General features: G+C 39.9%; 1 long non-coding RNA gene across 1 annotated transcript; it reads right to left on the bottom strand.

Annotated features, from left to right (window-relative positions):
• Positions 1-1635: 1635 nt before the first annotated feature.
• On the bottom strand, positions 1636-17802 carry LOC133143695 (uncharacterized). The gene is made up of 6 exons (XR_009710467.1): positions 17712-17802; positions 13749-13850; positions 10827-10988; positions 10553-10609; positions 6676-6755; positions 1636-2918 (listed from the first exon to the last, which is right to left on the bottom strand). It is a non-coding gene; the product is annotated as an uncharacterized LOC133143695 (long non-coding RNA).
• Between the last annotated feature and the right edge of the window lie 193 nt (positions 17803-17995).

The raw sequence follows: 17995 nt of genomic DNA, 5'->3' as shown, positions 1-17995 counted from the left end.
GTGGCCTTTCCTTCTAGAGTTAGTTGGCTGACTTGTATTTTCTCACTAACTACTTCCCCTCGCTCCCAAACTGTTTCACATCCACTCCTTTTAATGATTTCCTCTCACACTCAATCTTCAATACCCTTTTGGAAAGGTTCTGGCCCGTTCCAACTGGTCCACCCACCAGCACGGAGCTATGCCAAGATTCTCAAAGCCTCTCCAAACGCGACTCTGTCTCATAACTGCTGCATCTGCTCCCAGTCAGACCTTCTGGATCTCCTGGCAGTATTAAAAACAAAGTCTGTCTTCCGTTTGGTACTTCACATAGAGGAATCAATTAAAAAAAAGACAGAGGGAGACGGGAAGAGATGCTAATGATCCATTTTGGAGCTGTAGATAAACACCTCTATTTGTCAATATAATGTTAAAGCAGAGTTTAGCTCCCAGTGCTTCTTGAGGTTTTGCTAGGAATCATCAGGCCATGTTATAATTACAAGAACATCCAAAAGAATTGAAAGAAACTATTTTCTGTGCTTATTGTCGATTTCATTTTGATTGGTCGAGAGAATCTGGCTCCAGCGCTCATCACCGAAGACAATCGCAATTCCTGCCAAGACCTTTTTATGATGTTTTCTTAAACGTAGCCATGACGCCAGTGTCCCTGTCATTCGACTGCGGTGGCGTTTGTTTAAAGAAGTGAGCAATTTTGGTGTAAAAATAACTTCATGACCAGCACAACTGCCAACAGACCAAGAAAATTATATTTTCATTTGTCTAATTTATCTGATCACACCGAGCCCGCAACAATTTCCACTCTTCAGCAAAGTCTTTTTTTTCCAGAAGATGTTTCGGAATCCTAAATAAGGTAAAAATTTTGCCGTGTAGAAATGTTATGATTTATGAATGTGACATAATGGCTGAGCCATTTGAATCTTTTATTACTGAATAATTTTACTGTTGAAGCCTTGTGATGTGGGATGATGGCAAAGGAGGTCGAGAGACAACCGCAAAAAAATATTTCGGAGTCACCACCCTTTGCGAGTGACAACAGTGGCAAAATTGTAAATTAGGTCATTTGGCACTGTTGGTGAACACTCACACTTCTCAGTCGGCCAACAGTTTGTTTGTTAAACTTGCGGAGGGGGAAGAACTGATGCCATAACAGTGCTAATGAGCTCAATTGGACAAACGAGGCGGGGATGCTCAGCGCCAAGGCGATGACGGCGTTCCATCCCTAACAATATTGCCCATGCTATAATTGTATTCACTGTATTCCAACGGCGACGTTCAGTAGTCGCTATTTTGGCTACCGGCACCGAATTACCTAAAGAGCATTCATTTTAGGTCCCATGACCCAATTTGATGCCTTTCTCAGACAGACTGAATGTTCTAATCCTCAGATTGGAGGATTTATTTATGTAGCAAGAGAGAGAAAAATAAGCGATGATGCAACCGAATGCAATCTCTGCAAAAAAAAAAAAAGGATGAAGAGGCGGACGCACTGTACTCACGACACAAGACGGGTTGTCATGTGAGTTGAGGTCAAAGCAGCAGCTGATGTCTGGGTTGCCTGGCACTCATTAAAACAAAAACATTCTACAAAGCAGATATAAATGGGACATTTAATGCAAGCAACGTTGATATCAAAGAAAATAATAACAACCTGCAAGTGCGACCGATGGCAGCTCAATTTCTTTTTTCCCGCAATGCCTTCCAAGTCTTAAAAGGTTTTTGCACTCAGCACGGGTTCAAGACACCCCGTGTCGCATTTAACAAAGCAACTAGAGAAAATAACAGCCTGCTGTTTGTTTCACACTTCTTTTCTTTGCGCACACAGCACAGGGGCAATTTTGGGTAGTCTTTGTTGAAGAATGAAAAGAAAAGAAAAAAAACAGCCAATCATCTTTCACGGCTTTACACTCTATAAATCTCAAAGATGTTCACTCCTTTTTTCAAGTCAAGTTTCACAAGTCACTTTGAAAAAAGACTAAAACTCAAGGAGAGTAACCTGACATTACAGCACTGGGGAAGAAAAAAAAAAAAAAAACAGCTTTCAAGTGTTCCTGTGTGACACGAGCATCCGCCCAGAGCCAAGAACCAATTTTGTGCACAGAGGAGTCGGCTGCATGAATGGCTCGCGGGAGTTATAATCAATCATAATTGCTCAGAGTCGGCCGATAAGCGAATTGCTCATCGTTCCCATCGCGTTCAGCTTCCATTCTGCTGCAATTGTGAGGTCAAAACCACTTCCTGACATTTAAGAGGAGGGGTCTGATATTGTTTGACCCTCACTGCTAAATTATTAATCATTTGGCAAACATCTCTCTTCCCGTGTGTGTGTTTGACATTCAGTTTTTTTGTTTTTTTTTTAACAACAGTTGACACTAACTATGCTATAAATAACACATGGGAGGGCAGTCATGCTGTACTCATTTTTTTTTCCTGTTTTGCACCGTATTCAATTTATGGACCAAAAATTGCAGCTTTGTAAAAAAAAAAAAAAAACTTTACTGACACTTTTTTCCCCATTCCTCTACGTAATAAACTTTCAAAGTATAACCAACATCACTGCGAATTCACTGATGATTGTTGAGAGCAGGTAGGAAAGCAATCTTTCATCGGTCTCTTTGGGTTCTATCGAGTGCAGAGTGCACGTCAGGCAATATCCCTGGAAGGCTGACGAGTCGGCCCAGATGAACCTCTCTCAGCCAATCAGAATAACCACGGAAGCACCGCCGTTGGCATTTTGCACGACAAATAAATCTATCAACCGTCCAAGAAGATGTATTCATTTGAAAGGTCAATCCTGTCTCCAGCAGACAGCTGAAGATATTTTTGCAAAATGTCATTATCTATAAATTGAATATTTGGAAGCTAGAGGTTGTCCAGACAGTGAAGAAATCAACATCTGAGGTGTGTCAGAAAAGATCCAAAGCCTGAGCACAAACAAACAAATGAGATAAACATGAGTGGGATGCCCAACGTTTGTACTGTTATTGATAGAACGAGCAAGGAATGATTTTAGAAAGCACGCAATTCTTAATTGCTCCCATTTTGATTCGTAATGAAAGGCGGTACGCTAAATGGCCGCTATCAACGGTGCACATAGCTATGGGCGATATTACCCATTCGGCCCAATATGAGATTGCCATCCATGGGACTTGATAAAACGGCAATGGGCAATCACAGCGAGGAGTAATCAAAGTCTAATGACCATCCAGGGAGATCATCTGACAGGTGAGATGCGGTGCGACGGCGCTCTCTGATTGGGTCATTTACGAATAGTCTGCATAGCTATCGTGAGATGAAGTCAGATGTGAATGGCGCAATCATGACGAGGGAACTGACTGCTGCTGCCTGAGACACAATTTGGTGGTCTACCATCAAAGCATTGCTGCATAGCTGTAAGAACAAAACAAGCTTTAGGGAATTAAGACATGGAGAAATGAAAGAAGGGAAATTTGATGAATTGCTTCTGGACAGACTTTCAGGTTGACCTCTTGTTTTTGCCCTATGATTGGCCTACTTGGCTGTGTGTCATTTTCTGTCTCTGTTGTGTTTTCTGAGTGGGCTCATTTGGACCACTGCCTTCAGTGTTACTCACGCAAAGCTCTCCCACCGCAATCTGTATCTGTGCAATTGGGGAGGTCACATGGCATAACTCGTCTCTTTTCTCCTCTAGAGTCATAATTGGCATCCAGATGGAGTGAAAGAAGCTTAAGCTATGAATCCCAGTTTGTTTTTGTTTTGTCTTTTTTTTTTCCTCCTGACTCAGGAAATCAATAAAAAAAAGCTCTCAGGTGTGAAGAAGCCACTCAGTGCAAAGATTGAATACCGTTCATCATCGGTAAAATGCCAAAAGAGATTTGAAGGAAAGGAATCCTGCGGGGAGGAAGCGAGATGCTTGCATTGAATTACCTATCAAAACATATTCCTCCTCGTTGAGGCTGCACAATCTCATTTCTGATTTAATTTTGCATATGTTCATTTAAAAAAAAAAAAAATCCTCAACATGGCCAAATAAAATAATAGCTCAAGGGGGTATTTTAATAGCATACTTTTGTCAAGAAGTGTCAACGTGCTGTGTCAGACAAGCAGCAGCAGCTCATGGAAAATGCTCACTAAGAAGGAAATTTGGAAAGCCATTCATTATTGCCCTCTGGCAAAGCACCTGGCTTTTGACGTGTCCCCATTGAAATTTTAACACACACACGCACGCAAAAGTACTGAGTGTGAATTATGTCCTAGTTTAATGCCTGCAATCAGCGGTCATTTGGAGGACAATGAAAATGAAGTCATTCAAGTTTAGAATTACAAAACTTTAAATAACTGGATTCCAATGTTAAAGTGACAAAAAAAAAAAGTCAAACTTGGAATGGATAAATTTCATGTAAAACAGGAACATGAAATAATTTACCGTATTTTCCGCACTATAGGGCGCACCTAAAAACCTCCAATTTTCTCAAAAGCCGACAGTGCGCCTTATAATCAGGTACGCCTTATATATGGACCAATTTTGAGCCAGTACAGCAGGCGTGTCCAAAGTCCGTCCCGCGGGCCAAATCTATATATCTTATATATGGACAAAATTTTAAAATGGGCCATTCATTGAAGGTGCGCCTTATAATCCGGTGCGCCTTATAGTGCGGAAAATACGGTATTTATGTTGACTAACAATGGCGGGAAATAATAACACTTTACTGCATGTATTCATAATAATAATAATAATAATAATAATAATCTACAGATGGGTACACGTATTTCCCCCTTGAATTTGATAAGTACACAGCCCAGAGCTGTTTTTTATTCTCTTGAAAGTTAACTTTTGGGAAGCAGCCTATATTTGATTTGCTGTCTGCAAAGTCCACTTGATGTACTTTTTGAAGCTCCTGGAGGACAAGTGTCAAAGAAACGACCTTTATTGCTTATCTTGTCTGTCTTAAATTCAGCACATGAACTACACACCCCAGCGAGAGCGAGATAACCTGAGGCAGACGGCAAGTTTTGGAAAGAGCAAAAAGATTTAAGAAATATCTTTGAGACACTCAACCGTAAACCCTGAGCTATTGGCGGGGGGATGTTGGTTATAGTTAGGCTCGGGCGCAAAAAAAAAAAAAAATGCAAGCTCCACATGAAAATTTATCAACCAATAAACAGCTCGCCCACAGCAACAACATTATACAAAATATTGAGAGCTGAAAGTCTTCCGACAAATATGATCATAAAACAACCGGTTGCAGTTCAATAATTTAACTTCTCCCTTTAGGCTCTCTTACATCCCTGCATCGTCTTATTGCACAAACACCGGTTAAGAAATCAAATCTTGCTCTACTACCCTTACCCTGCAGTACTGTATATTTTCCACCGGGGTCACAGTCCTCTTATTGGAGAAAGTAATTGAGTATAGACTCTGATTCACCAAGCGTGGTTCTGGCTGGAAATGCTACAATGTGTCTCAGAGGGAGGTCAGGTGAGACGTTTTTGGATCAATTCACACTGATGAGTCAGCACAAAATTCTACCAATTCCTTCATTGGTACTGTCGCGTTGAAAACTATGAATCGTATAATCTTCTAGTATGGGCAAGAAAGGTTTTTGATTTTTTTTTTTTCCCAGGAATAATTATTATACAGCACTGTCTCAGAAAATTTTAATATTGTGCTAAAGTTCTTTATTTTCTAAATGCAATTTAAAAAACAAAAAAAAATAATAAAAGGGTTGCAATATTTCAGTTGATTTGTAATGAATCCAGAATGTATGACTTTTTCTTTTTTTTTTAATTGCATTACAGAAAATAAAAAACTTTATCACAATATTCTAATTTTCTGAGACAGTCCTGTATTTATCCATCCATGTAGGGAACACATATGAAATATTCATTAGTATTAATTAATCATTTTTGAGGTTTGGAAAATTTCTTCATGGTCATTTTTTGCGGGTTTTTTTTCCTCCCGTAATCCTTTAAGTACAAAGCAAATTATTTACATCATAAAACTAAACCATAGCGCTTAGTTGGCAAAATCAGGGCTTTCAATATCCTCCTATTGATCATGTTGTCATAAATACAATGAGAATGCTTTGTTCATCCGCCCACATCGTAATAAGGCTTCATCACGGCATTCTTCAACGATCAATGACGAGACTCATCAAGCAAAAATCTCGACTAAACATTTGTCACTTGTGATGCTCATCCGCGCTTATAAGTGCAGACAGACGAGGTTAATCGTGACACGGAAGGGCATCGCTACCTTCTTTTTCTATAAAGTGAGTGATTGGCTGAATGAGACTCTGAAGAGTATCATCTATTCTATGTTCCTTTGGGGATGTGGACAAGAGGACATGTCGGTGATATTAACCTATAGATCCATTTAAATGTCACTTGATAGCATTATACACTGCATCCTAGAAACAACCCTTGACAGGGACGACCTTGAAGCACATCAAGTGGAGTGTACAGCTTTTTGAAATACATCTCGAGGGCTGAGATGCGGTGGCAAACTGTGATATAGCATCAACGTTAAATTGGCAATTCATTTTAAGTGCCAATCATTACGTGTCTATTTTAGAGATAAATAAAAATGTATGTATGGAATGAATGCGGGTGAGTGTTATTCAGCTTGAACATTTGGTGAAAATAAAAGAAATGACTAACTAAAAACATCTAGCCTCTCCACCAGCTTGAACATGTACTCACCAGATTCTTTTTTTTAATCCATCTGCTGTGGCAGTCGGCAACCAAGTGAGCTTGTTTTGAGATCACTGATGAATGAATCTCTAGAGAGTAAAAGCAAAAGGATGAATCAAATGCAAGTCAAGTGGGTGGGAAAGTAGGCCTAAATTTTTCTGAGACAAACAACAACAAAAAATTTATTTAATTTAATTTAATTTAATTTAATTTAATTTAATTTAATTTAATTTAATTTAATTTAATTTAATTTAATTTAATTTAATTTAATTTAATTTAATTTAATTACTTGAGGTTGTACAACCGTTAAAATCACAGAAGAGCAGTCTTTAGAATCAACTGTATTTCTTCTTGTACATGAAATCCAAACATCATGACAAGGCCTCTTTGAGCAGGTGTTTCAACTTAAAATGTCCAGACACGAACAGTCAAAATGTTGTTGAACATAGATGCTGAGGATTGCCCCTCCGATGGTATTTCCTCTTTTCAAAGCTGGAAGCAATTTCCGCAAAAGTTATTGCTCAGCCTTTTTCTCCTCAAAATACCTGAACCAATTCTCAACACCCACCCCACCCGAGATAACAGAGGTAAAATCACACACAAGCATGCACACAAAGTATTTAAAGGTATTTGTACATTGATCCTAACCAAATGAGCTAAAGAGTCCAACTCGGTGGAGGGAGGCGGTATGGAAAGTAGTGAAGAGGGCACAGAGGTCTCTTGTGGGTGAAACCACTGGCATGGAATAGCAGAATGATTTTATTTTTACAACCTTAGCTGAGATGGGCTTTAACAACTTAACCAGCTGTTTTTCTTGAAAACGTAAAAAAAAAAACAGAGTCAGTTTTTGCCAAGAGAATCATAGTGATTTATATGTGGTCAATTTCGATTCCGTGCCAGATGCAACTTTTAGCATATTCCACGTAGCACTTAGCCCGCTCTGCTGATTGAAAGGTCGTATTGATAAAGTACGGCTGCATGAGATATTCCGATTTCTTGGAACGTGTCGAATGAGAAAATGGGTGGCATTGACGGCATAAAATGGGAATTGAGATTCCTTCGGTAACATTTAAAAGCCTCCGTGTTCTCTGACAGTGCTCTTCCTTTGCATTCAAAAATATTCTCATGCCATTTGGAAGTGGAGTCTTGTACTAGCTAAAGAAAAATGACAACGGAACCTCTTAAGAGCACTCAGATTGCACAATTAATGATTCAACCAATAATTTTATACAAGCTCAAGTGCTCCCGTCACCATAAGCATCAACAATTCACGCTTGCTAAGGTTGAAGGAGAGTCCAACTGGTTAAATTCTTTTTAAAAAGAAGCTCTGGGCATTCAAGCTTTCTTTAGCTCCTTGATTTAAATCTAATGTTTTCCAGGCAGTCAATTCCTCAGTTTCCTTCTCGAATGTTTTCTACATTTTCCCTTTAAGTTCACCTCCAGGACATTGGCAAGCGATTCCCCTCGCTCGGATGTTGATGGGTAGTGTACAATGCGCATTCTGCTCCGTAAGATGTATTTAGGGCTTATTTACGTCGGAGACTGCATCTCTTTAAATCACACTCTGGGCTGCTTAGAAGCTTTCTCTCGACCCGTCTTTATGGAAGAAGCTGAACAGCAAAGCCAGGAGCAGACAGAGCTGCATTTTTATTAGCTCTATTATTCTAATTGACTTTAACCTCCAATCAATATTTACAGCACCGACAACAGGGTTGGAAATCTCGCGTGTGAGGTCCAAATCAGATTTTTCCTCGCCATAAAAAAAAAAAGGGCATTTCTAAGCATAGTGTAACATTGTTGCGCATTGTTGGCAAAATGTACAGCGATATCCCGAGGCCGGCTCATAAGAAGGTCATAAGAATTTTTAAAAAGGAGGAAAATCCGCTTGGTGAAGGAGGAGGAATGGTGAAAAAAATCAAGTCTCGGGAGTGCATGAAAGGCCAACAGCCCACGCTGTGAGATTCCATCTGGCCTTTTTTGCACAGCGTGTTTGCATTTGGAGCCAGTGAAAGGTTGCCAAAGTGTGACATGACCCCATACATGTGTTAGCGTACATAATGACCAGAATGCTTACAGTATACGTGTTTTGTGTCTCGAGAACTCGCTCGATACGGATTTATGTGTTTATGCGGTGCGAGGGTGAAGGTGTGTGGCAACGCGCGAGTGTGACATTGCCTGACCTGTATCCGTGGAGACAAGTAGGTCAGTGGGGACGCATCTGTGATGCTAGCAAGAAAAAAAAAAAGCAAAGTGCGCAAAGATGTACAAAAATAATCCCAATATATGCCAGTCATTATGTAAAAGGTTGATTTCATTGTGCTTTGCCCTATTGGCCTAATTCACCACACGATGCTTTTCACGTCTAAATATAACGACAAAAACAATGCATGCCGTGTATAATAGCGTTTCAATAAATAATGAAGCAGCAGACTGTTCCCACTCTCCAGGAATAACAACATAAAAGTTGCTTGGCCCATTTAGGATCTCGTATTAATGGAATTATTTTCCTGAAATGTTAGGGGTTAATCTAAATCAATACATTTTTGGGAAACTTCAGTGGGGTGGTTTGCCTAACCAGATGCTGCTGCCTTTTTTTTTTTGCTTTGTGGAAGCGTGGCCATTTTCCAGGCTGCAGTAAAGAACCCCAGCCCCTTGCAGCTATTCATTATCGTAAGTGTGTCTGCAGCAGAAGTGAGCAGGCAGTGGCGCGACGCACGGGAGGAAAAGATTGCTGAAACAAGCTTTCCAAAAGGAGGGAGCTCTCCAAGGACACTTTTTAATTCATGAGACGATGCATCGGCCCGGACTAAGCAGGCTCACACGACTTGACTTTTTTCCAAAAGAAACCATTTGATTAGCACTTCACATTCACTCATCTGTTATTGAACTTTATCAAAGATGTCTTATACTTTTTGTTGTGATATATTTTCCTTTAACCCTAGATGAAATAACACCTTTAAGTTGATGAGACAGATCATTTACAACTGGAGTACGAGCAGACCGATACGGGAATTAAAAAGCTAAAGCTAGTGTTGGGAAGTGATCCTGGTAATGAGACTTAAAAGATTTGTTTGGTAACGAGTCGGTAGATCAAATTATCAACCCTGAAAGAACTTTGAGGTTTATCTCTGTCACTTAGTCCCTGGTTGTCAAGTTTAATAAGGTTTCTTGTTGCGGTGTTCCCCAGGGCTCCTTCTTTAGCCCCATTTATTTATTCTGTGGTTCATATATTGATAAAATTGATACAGCTGGAAAAGTGAATCAAAAAACATCACGAGCTCGTTGATACCACATTTGTGTACTAAATGCAGTAAGCTGTAATTGCTTTTAGCTGCATGTGGTAAAAGTCGTGCCATAAGTCTGTCCTTGTGGGAAGACTCCGAGAGAGCAGTCTGACATTGCATCTTCTCCGTACCGCCTCACACCACTCACTTTGCAGATGAGGTTGGCAGCGGTAGATCAGCTCTATAGTTCAGACTAATTTATATCCTCTGCAGAGGAAGGTGCATTAGGAAGATCAGCCTCATCCACAACTGCCACACTGCAAACAATCTGCCATGACTAAACAAAAAAGCAAAAAGCGCACAACCATAAACACAGATGAATGGTTTGTGAGCTTGCACAATCAGGCATAATTCGATTTAACTGGCACAGCTTAAGATGCAGTCTGGAAGCTTTACAATTGTTTTGTTTATTTGGGCGTCTTATTCAGCAAGGCATAAAAGTCCCACTAATGACAATACACTGTACAACGGACGATCCACTGAAGTGAAAGGATGGTGGTCTTTTATTGTGAAGTATGTACTGATTTAAAAGTAGATCATCATCAAAAACCTTATTTCAGTTCAGTCATGTGCAACAATGCCTTTGCTTGATGTATACTTACTAGGAGTTCAGAAGAGAAGCTCAGGAAGCGGGTGGATTGTTGGAAAACTATACGCACCTTGAAAACAATGCAAAAATCATGCTTTTAAATTATGCTTTAAAAATCATATCCAGCCAAAGAGGGTTGCTTCCACGCTCTCGCTAGTATCTCCACAAACACACACACACTACACACACACCTGACTTGAGTCGGCCATCTGGTGAGGAGTGAACACCTCAAAGTGTAGTAACCACACCTGGACAGTAGAGGGGGTACTAAACGAAAACAACCTCACCTCTGATCGTCATCCTTGAGTACAAGAGTCTCACTTCTTGTCAATCCCAACGTCCAACGAGTGGAGGGCAGATGCATAGCCCACAGGAAGAAGCCTCAGCTTCGCCTCAAGCGCTGACCTCCTCCGATGACAACCATATGCTTCCATATTAAATATGCATGTCTGTGGAGAGTGTGGCATGGGATGTTCAGTGTGCTAAAACAAGAGTCCAAATGATGAGGACTTCTTTTGCAATATAGTTTAGTGGAGAATTTGAATATCTTTGAATATTTTTTTAATTAAAAAAAAATATATATATATATATATATAGTATATTTATTTATTTATTTATTTTTTCTGCTTGAGGGATGTCATCTTCTTATGGTGACTAACACCGCCTGTGAGTAATCCATCTCAGGTTGCAGACATTTTCTGATCAAAGAAATTGATTATCAATTCCAAGGTCAGTTATCCAATAGAATCTTTCTTGATATTGCTACCAGCATGTCTTTGTGCATCTCGTCACTGTCTGGCCACAGCAAGCTGATATCACAGCCACCGGTTACAGTACATCACATAGAAGTAGTGCATGAGACTAATGGGGAGCTTAAAGGTCAAGTGAGTCACAGCATTTCCAAAACACTTCTTGTTGACGTATTTTTCCACCCTATTAAAGCTATGCCCCTTCTGTCTCGACACTCTTTGATTGGCCGGTTTTGTTGCCGTGATGTACAAATTAAATTAGAGGCAGAAGGATGATAACGGTTTTATTTGATAACATAGCACTAAGAAGCAATATAAACACTTTGTAGCACAAAATCATCCTATTTTATTTGTTAAGAAAAACTAAATAATTTATCCTCTTGGCATTTGCAGCATTTCGACACCTCTCAATTATACGCGAGTCCTTGTGAGATGGAATCGAGTCGAAGGTGATCTAGCTGGCAAATATCATCGCGGCACGGCAATGAGTTTGACCTTTCAGCACATCAACCTTGCTCAGATATCAAAAAACACTTGCGTTGAGCAGGGGTGACGCAAGGACTCGCTCATTTACCTTAATAAGATGCATTCAAACTGACCTCACACATTGTCAGTGAGACAATGAGAGTATCTGTGTTTTTTATTATTCTAATTTGGTATTTTGATTTTTAATTATTTCTTCACATTTGAGGAAAATGACTAATATCCTGGAGATGTACATATCTAATGACATCAAAATAAAGTAAAAGCAAGAAAGGAGCGTGAATGTGCACCGACAATACTTCCCCTCCTCAATAAAAGCGGTTCATTCTCCGCCTCTCCTCTTCCAATTGACAGGATGTCATTTGGAGTAATTGTCAGCTGACTCACCACTCCGGGATCTGAGGAGGACGTTTGTGAGTCATCTAAAAGGTCAGCTCAAATGGACTTTAAAGCTACAAAAAGCAAATGTCACTCAAGGGTTAATTTAAACATGCGAAAATAGCTTGCACACTGTGAATCGGGATGTAAGGCGCCGCGCTTGGTTCGATTAATGATGAGGAGCTTTGTGAATCGTTAATTCGGCTGTAATTAATATTGATTAGATTACTGTAGCTGGTAATAATACATGCTTATCTGTAGGGGATAATGTGGCTTGCATAAACAAGCCCGCAGCCAAATTAGGATAGCAATAAAAAAGCAATAACCTAATAATGACCACGGGATACTGATAGCGTTGTTTACAAAAAAAAAAGCACAATTAAACACGACATTTGCTTGCTTTTGTCACGAGCAAAACGGCAACGCTATTAGATGTTGTTGGCTATCTTGTCAAATGGTGTTATTTGTTTGGAGCGCTTGATTTTCCTCCAATAGTTTCCAACAAATATTGTCAACGTCTGAGCAACATAATGTTTTTAATACATCCCCACGGACATTTAAAGCTGCTTTGCTACCATACGGTCTGTCTGTTGTGTTTATCAGCGGCATCACATCGCTGATGTTTTTTTTTTTTTTTAAGAGTCTTTGCTTTCACTAAATCTCTGTTAATGCCCAACTCGACCGCCTGAACTTTTAATACGGGATGCAAAGTTTTTGGGAAAGCAATCTATTAAATTCATGGTTTGTTTGTATTTCCATAAGGTACACAAAGTGAACTGCTGTCTCCCACTGGCGGAACTAGAGGGGGGGTAGCGGGGGCACTGGTCACCTCTAAAATATGCTTGGCCTCTAAAAGTGCCAGGCCAGATAATTCACTTTAGGATATTTTTAGTTTTGTGTTTTTTTCCAGGATTTTTTTCCAACATATAATTAATACTTATCACCGTTTTCTGCAGAATTTGGAGGGTTTGTAAAGATTTTTTTATTTGTTTTGCCGACCTTCTGAAGTATCAAAAAATCCTAGCTCCGCCAGTGCTGCCTCCACGAGTTAAAATATTTTTACAAGAGCTCACTTTTACTTTTAGCCGCGACTCCAGAAGTAGGAGCAAGCATCCGACTGCAACGATGATGAAAAGTCTCACCCCTGGCTCGGACAAACTCATTTCTAGAGAGCTATCCTAGCATATTAAAATGATTATTTCATGCCTGTACTGTTTGTAGCATATTGATTGTTGCAATGCTGCGGCATAATGCACGTTGCGGTCCTGCCCACCCCGCAATGTTCCAGCTTCCATTAGCCGGTAAATCCCTAGAGAGTTAGCATGCAGGTCAATGAGGTTGCAGCTCAAGATGCAACGGAAGCATCACGGTTGACTAACAAACACCATGGTCATGCAGAAAGTCATTTTGCCCTTATTTAGAATAAAGTTTGGCTTATGAATAGTTCAACACCAAGCCTTCTACGTCGGGGCTAATTCAAATCAAATGATTCTCTGTAAACGAAACCTCTCATTAGCCGCACTCAGCCTGACAAATTTTGAGCACTGATATGGGCCAACGCCGGTTACTACCCGCGAGTGCCGTTCTAATTAAATTCACCTTTATTCCTTTCAGCAGCAGTTGTTGGCATGATGTCGATGTTCTCCATCCACCAGCTTCCCTCAAGACACATCAACTAATGGCCACGTCTGCGTAGCATTCCTGGAAACACACAACCAATCACATTTACCATCTTACTGATGTAATGAGAGCCGAGTGGTGCTCTGACGTTAAAGTCGACGGGGAATAAGCCAGGAGGGAAAAAAATATATTGTTGGATTTTTATAACGAGAGCAGGGGTTGACAACCCACGGCTACCGAGCAGCATGGGGCGCTTTCATCCTTCTGCTAATAAATAATTGCTACTTCACTTTTGCTTGATATACTGTATTAAAAGCAAACGTCACACACGCCTCAGAGGTGACAGCTCACAATTGTGTTAGAAGGTGAACGTGACATCGACATGCCGTGACGGGCTGTCGCTATACGCTGAGGTTCAGGAACAAAAAAAAATCACATTAACCGGGTAAAAGAAATACTCCAATGGGCTATAACATTGTTAAGTGAAGTAGACCTTTTTAATTGAAGTTGATAGCTGACTGCTTGCTCCACATGGGATGAAATGATGTAACGCAGAAGTACCGTATTTTCCGCACTAAGGCGCACCTAAAAACCTCCAATTTTCTCAAAAGCCGACAGTGCGCCTTATAATCTGGTGTGCCTTATATATGGACCAATATTGAGCCACTACAGCAGGCGTGTCTATATATGGACTTATATATGGACAAAGTTTTAAAATGGGCCAATCATTGAAGGTGCGCCTTATAATCCGGTGCGCCTTATAGTGAGGAAAATACGGTAGTTAATATTCGTGGTATGAATTTTTTGTTGACTGCAGCTTTGAGGTGCTAACCATTAAGAAAGTTAAATTACTTGTTGGAAATGATCTTTACAGCACACGTGTCAATTTTCAATCAATGCATTTTTCTTTCTTTTCCCAATTGCCCTGAGCTGTGGTATTTAGCAGAGTGAGGACTTCAATCACATCAAGACCTCTGGGAAAGATTAAGAGGATCACTTTAGGCTGTGTGGGTTGATGTGTGATGGTCCATCTCAAAACTGCCTGCAGTGAATCTCCAATTTGTTTCATTAGGACAAATGCAATCAAGGGTTTTGACCCGAATTCACCTGGAAAGTCTCATAGCAAGAAGCAAAACTAAACCGCCTCTGATTTACACTCCAGTCATGATGGTTAGCTCCCACATCGATCGACGTGGAGACCGACCGTCTCGTTTTCCAAACAAACCCAGCTGCTAGGCTTACTGTACATTTTGGAGGAGTCGCAGCCGTAAGTCAGAGCAGATGAAAACAAAAACCCACAAGCGACTCCCACGCACAACAGAAATAGTTTGATTTCTCTTTTTGCCCTCTTTGTCCTTACAGACACTCCCACATTGAGTAGGCGCAGAAGAGGAATTGATATCTATGATAGCAGCCCGAGATGGAATTCCGGCAAGCGTTTTGCATCCTAGCCCATAATCAAGATGAGATGCATGATTAAATTGCTGTCAGATTTGCTTCATGTGCTGGCTGACAGTTTGTCAAGATGTCATCCACGCAGCTTCCAGAACTTTAATTCAAGCCCACGCAAACAACAGTCATCCACAAATACATAAGAACACCCACAGAGGCTTTGCAAGTGCTTACTTTCCAACCTCAAATGTCCATTTTCTGCTTTTTATTATCGTTATTGTGTCCAGCAACGTTCTGTTGACTGATTCTATCACAGCTCTGGTATGCTTTAACTTTTTTAATGTCGCTATAAAGCCACTATAAAGCTTTAAAAAAAATAGGCCAGGGGGTGGCAGGCGGATCAGGGCAATAGTCTTTGTCAGAAGCAGGGCGGAAAACGGTGTTTACATCTACAGGCACTGAATATTTAATCAAAAAAAAGATATTTAAGAGGATATTTAGTGTGAAAAATGTCCACACATTTGAACTTATATCAAAAATTGCATGTGTATAAATATAAGCGTAAATAATGAGTAAATATCCAAATAAGTACATTAATAAACAAAAACAAGCAATTCTGAGGCAGGTTGCATCAGTTTAAATGCAGTGTGACATATCAGCACCCAAACTGTGACTTTCCCGTGTGAGAAACAACACCGGCAATTCACAGGAAGTTCATCCGAGGGCAGGGATCGGATGGATGAGGTTGTGCTCCACGTCAACGGAGCTGTCAGATGTTTGCCTGAGCTCAACTTGAAGTGATAGCAATGTGTCAATCATATATATAGAAACTCGAAATTGTTTTTTCACTATATGTGTGAGCCGACTAACTGTATATATAGTGGGCGCTCACGCTGAACTTACGGCAGTATTTTATTCCATACTGTGGGAGTGTTTACACACAAGGACTCACTCAGCACTTATTGCGCTATATCTGCTAACACGCAAGCAATCCATTTGGAAGTGTGTTTGGTTTCACGCCACATCTCTTTCTTTTGCCGAATGCCGGAGACGCATAAATTGGAGTCATAACTCGACGAGAAGAAGCATAAACATCCAATTTAAGTAAAGGCTTTTTTTTTTTTTTCAGTGTACTCTGGTCGGTTATATAAGGGTCAGCAATGACACTATTGGAATTATTAAACTGTTATTTGATTATTTATTGTATTGAGTTTACATTTTGTTTTGAGCAGAAGATTTGGATTTGATGCTATTTTCTGCCTCGGTCGACAATAGATGAAAACTAAAGAGCGGGAGTCAGGTGATGACATTTTGTTAATCTACGAAATGATGCTTACGTTCGTTTTGTGGCAGATGGCGCGTGGAAACAAAAGCAAAATGCCAGGAGGGTGTTTGGCATTTTATGATAGAGTGGGTGGGGCTTTCTTTTATAAAGTGTGTGTGGGAAGATGTGTTAAATTGTGTAATCTAAATAAAAGCAACAGAAAAAGTTTTGGAAAAAAACTATTTTGTGATCATCATCCATAGGTATAAATAAAATGATGGACCAAAGCAAATCTTTAAATTTGACCTTAACGGCACTTTAAGGGAAATGTATTGATTGGCTGTTACAAATGACAAAGTGAAATCATTAGGCTCGATCCAATAAATTGCATGTGAGTTGGCTGATCATTAGTGTTAATTAAGACTAATCCCACTCTCATCCAGTCGAAGTGGATCTGTGGCCATGGCAACCCACTCCCAAATGGTGAACGCCAATGAGGCCTGCTGCTGCCTCTTCACTCTCTGCAGCAGTCATTGTGATTTGTAGAGCAATTACCACGCAGCATGAAGAAAAGGAGCACTTTTGACAAACAAGTCAGTGGCCTGTCTAATGTGCCAAATTCTCCCTGCGTCACAGCTAGAACACAATACGTGGCGGAAATGAGTCAAATGCAAATTCCACCTTATATACAGTAGGCCTTATATTCATATGTACTGTCTATACTGTAAATTTGGGTTTTAATTTACTCTTATTTATTGTAATTGTATCATTATTGTATATGCAAAGCGCTTTGTTACAGCCACAATTGTTGTGAAATGTGCTATATAAATAAAGACTATATGTTACATTCTGAAGTGTATTTTTTTTTCTTTTGTGACTGAATTGAATTGATCTAGTCATTGAACGGCTCAATACTGTCACCTACCGGATGCTGTCCTGAACAACATGGATGACGTATGTCATAAGGTCACTTGGATTGACTTCAAATGTAGGAAAATAAAAAACGGGAGCGCTATTGTAAAATCGGAGGAGTTGTATAATTGTTCTTTCACCAATGATATTGTAATGAGAAAAAATGTAACGCAGGTTCTCTGTCAATAAATGACACAAGAAGAATGAAGTTTACAATATTTATTATTGAAAAAAAGATTCAAGAGGTTAATCGACCTTTACAATTTACAGCAAGCAGCGGTAAACGTGAGCAACTGTAAAAATAAAACACGTATCACTAATCAGTTCAAATAAAATTTTAAAATAATAATTAAAAACATTCAAATACCGCCTACCTGAAGTGTCGCACGCACAGTCACTCGCACACGAATCTTCGACCACTAATCGACCTTATCATATAAAAGACATATGCTGCACGATAAGCACAAAAAAAAAACCACTGAGATAAAAAACAATAATTACCAGATTTGCAGATTCAGTCCAGCAACGCCTCTAGCCACCCACCGGAAACTGTCACTTCAGGGTCATTTGACACTTCCTGTTTATACCGGAAATGCTATTTCCAAGAGCACTTATTTTGTGATGCACACACCACAAAAAAACGACCGTTTTGGTGTCA

Source organism: Syngnathus typhle, linkage group LG19 (genome assembly GCF_033458585.1).
Source record: "Syngnathus typhle isolate RoL2023-S1 ecotype Sweden linkage group LG19, RoL_Styp_1.0, whole genome shotgun sequence".
NCBI classification, from domain to species: domain Eukaryota; kingdom Metazoa; phylum Chordata; class Actinopteri; order Syngnathiformes; family Syngnathidae; genus Syngnathus; species Syngnathus typhle.
This window is presented reverse-complemented; position numbering and strand designations above follow the sequence as displayed.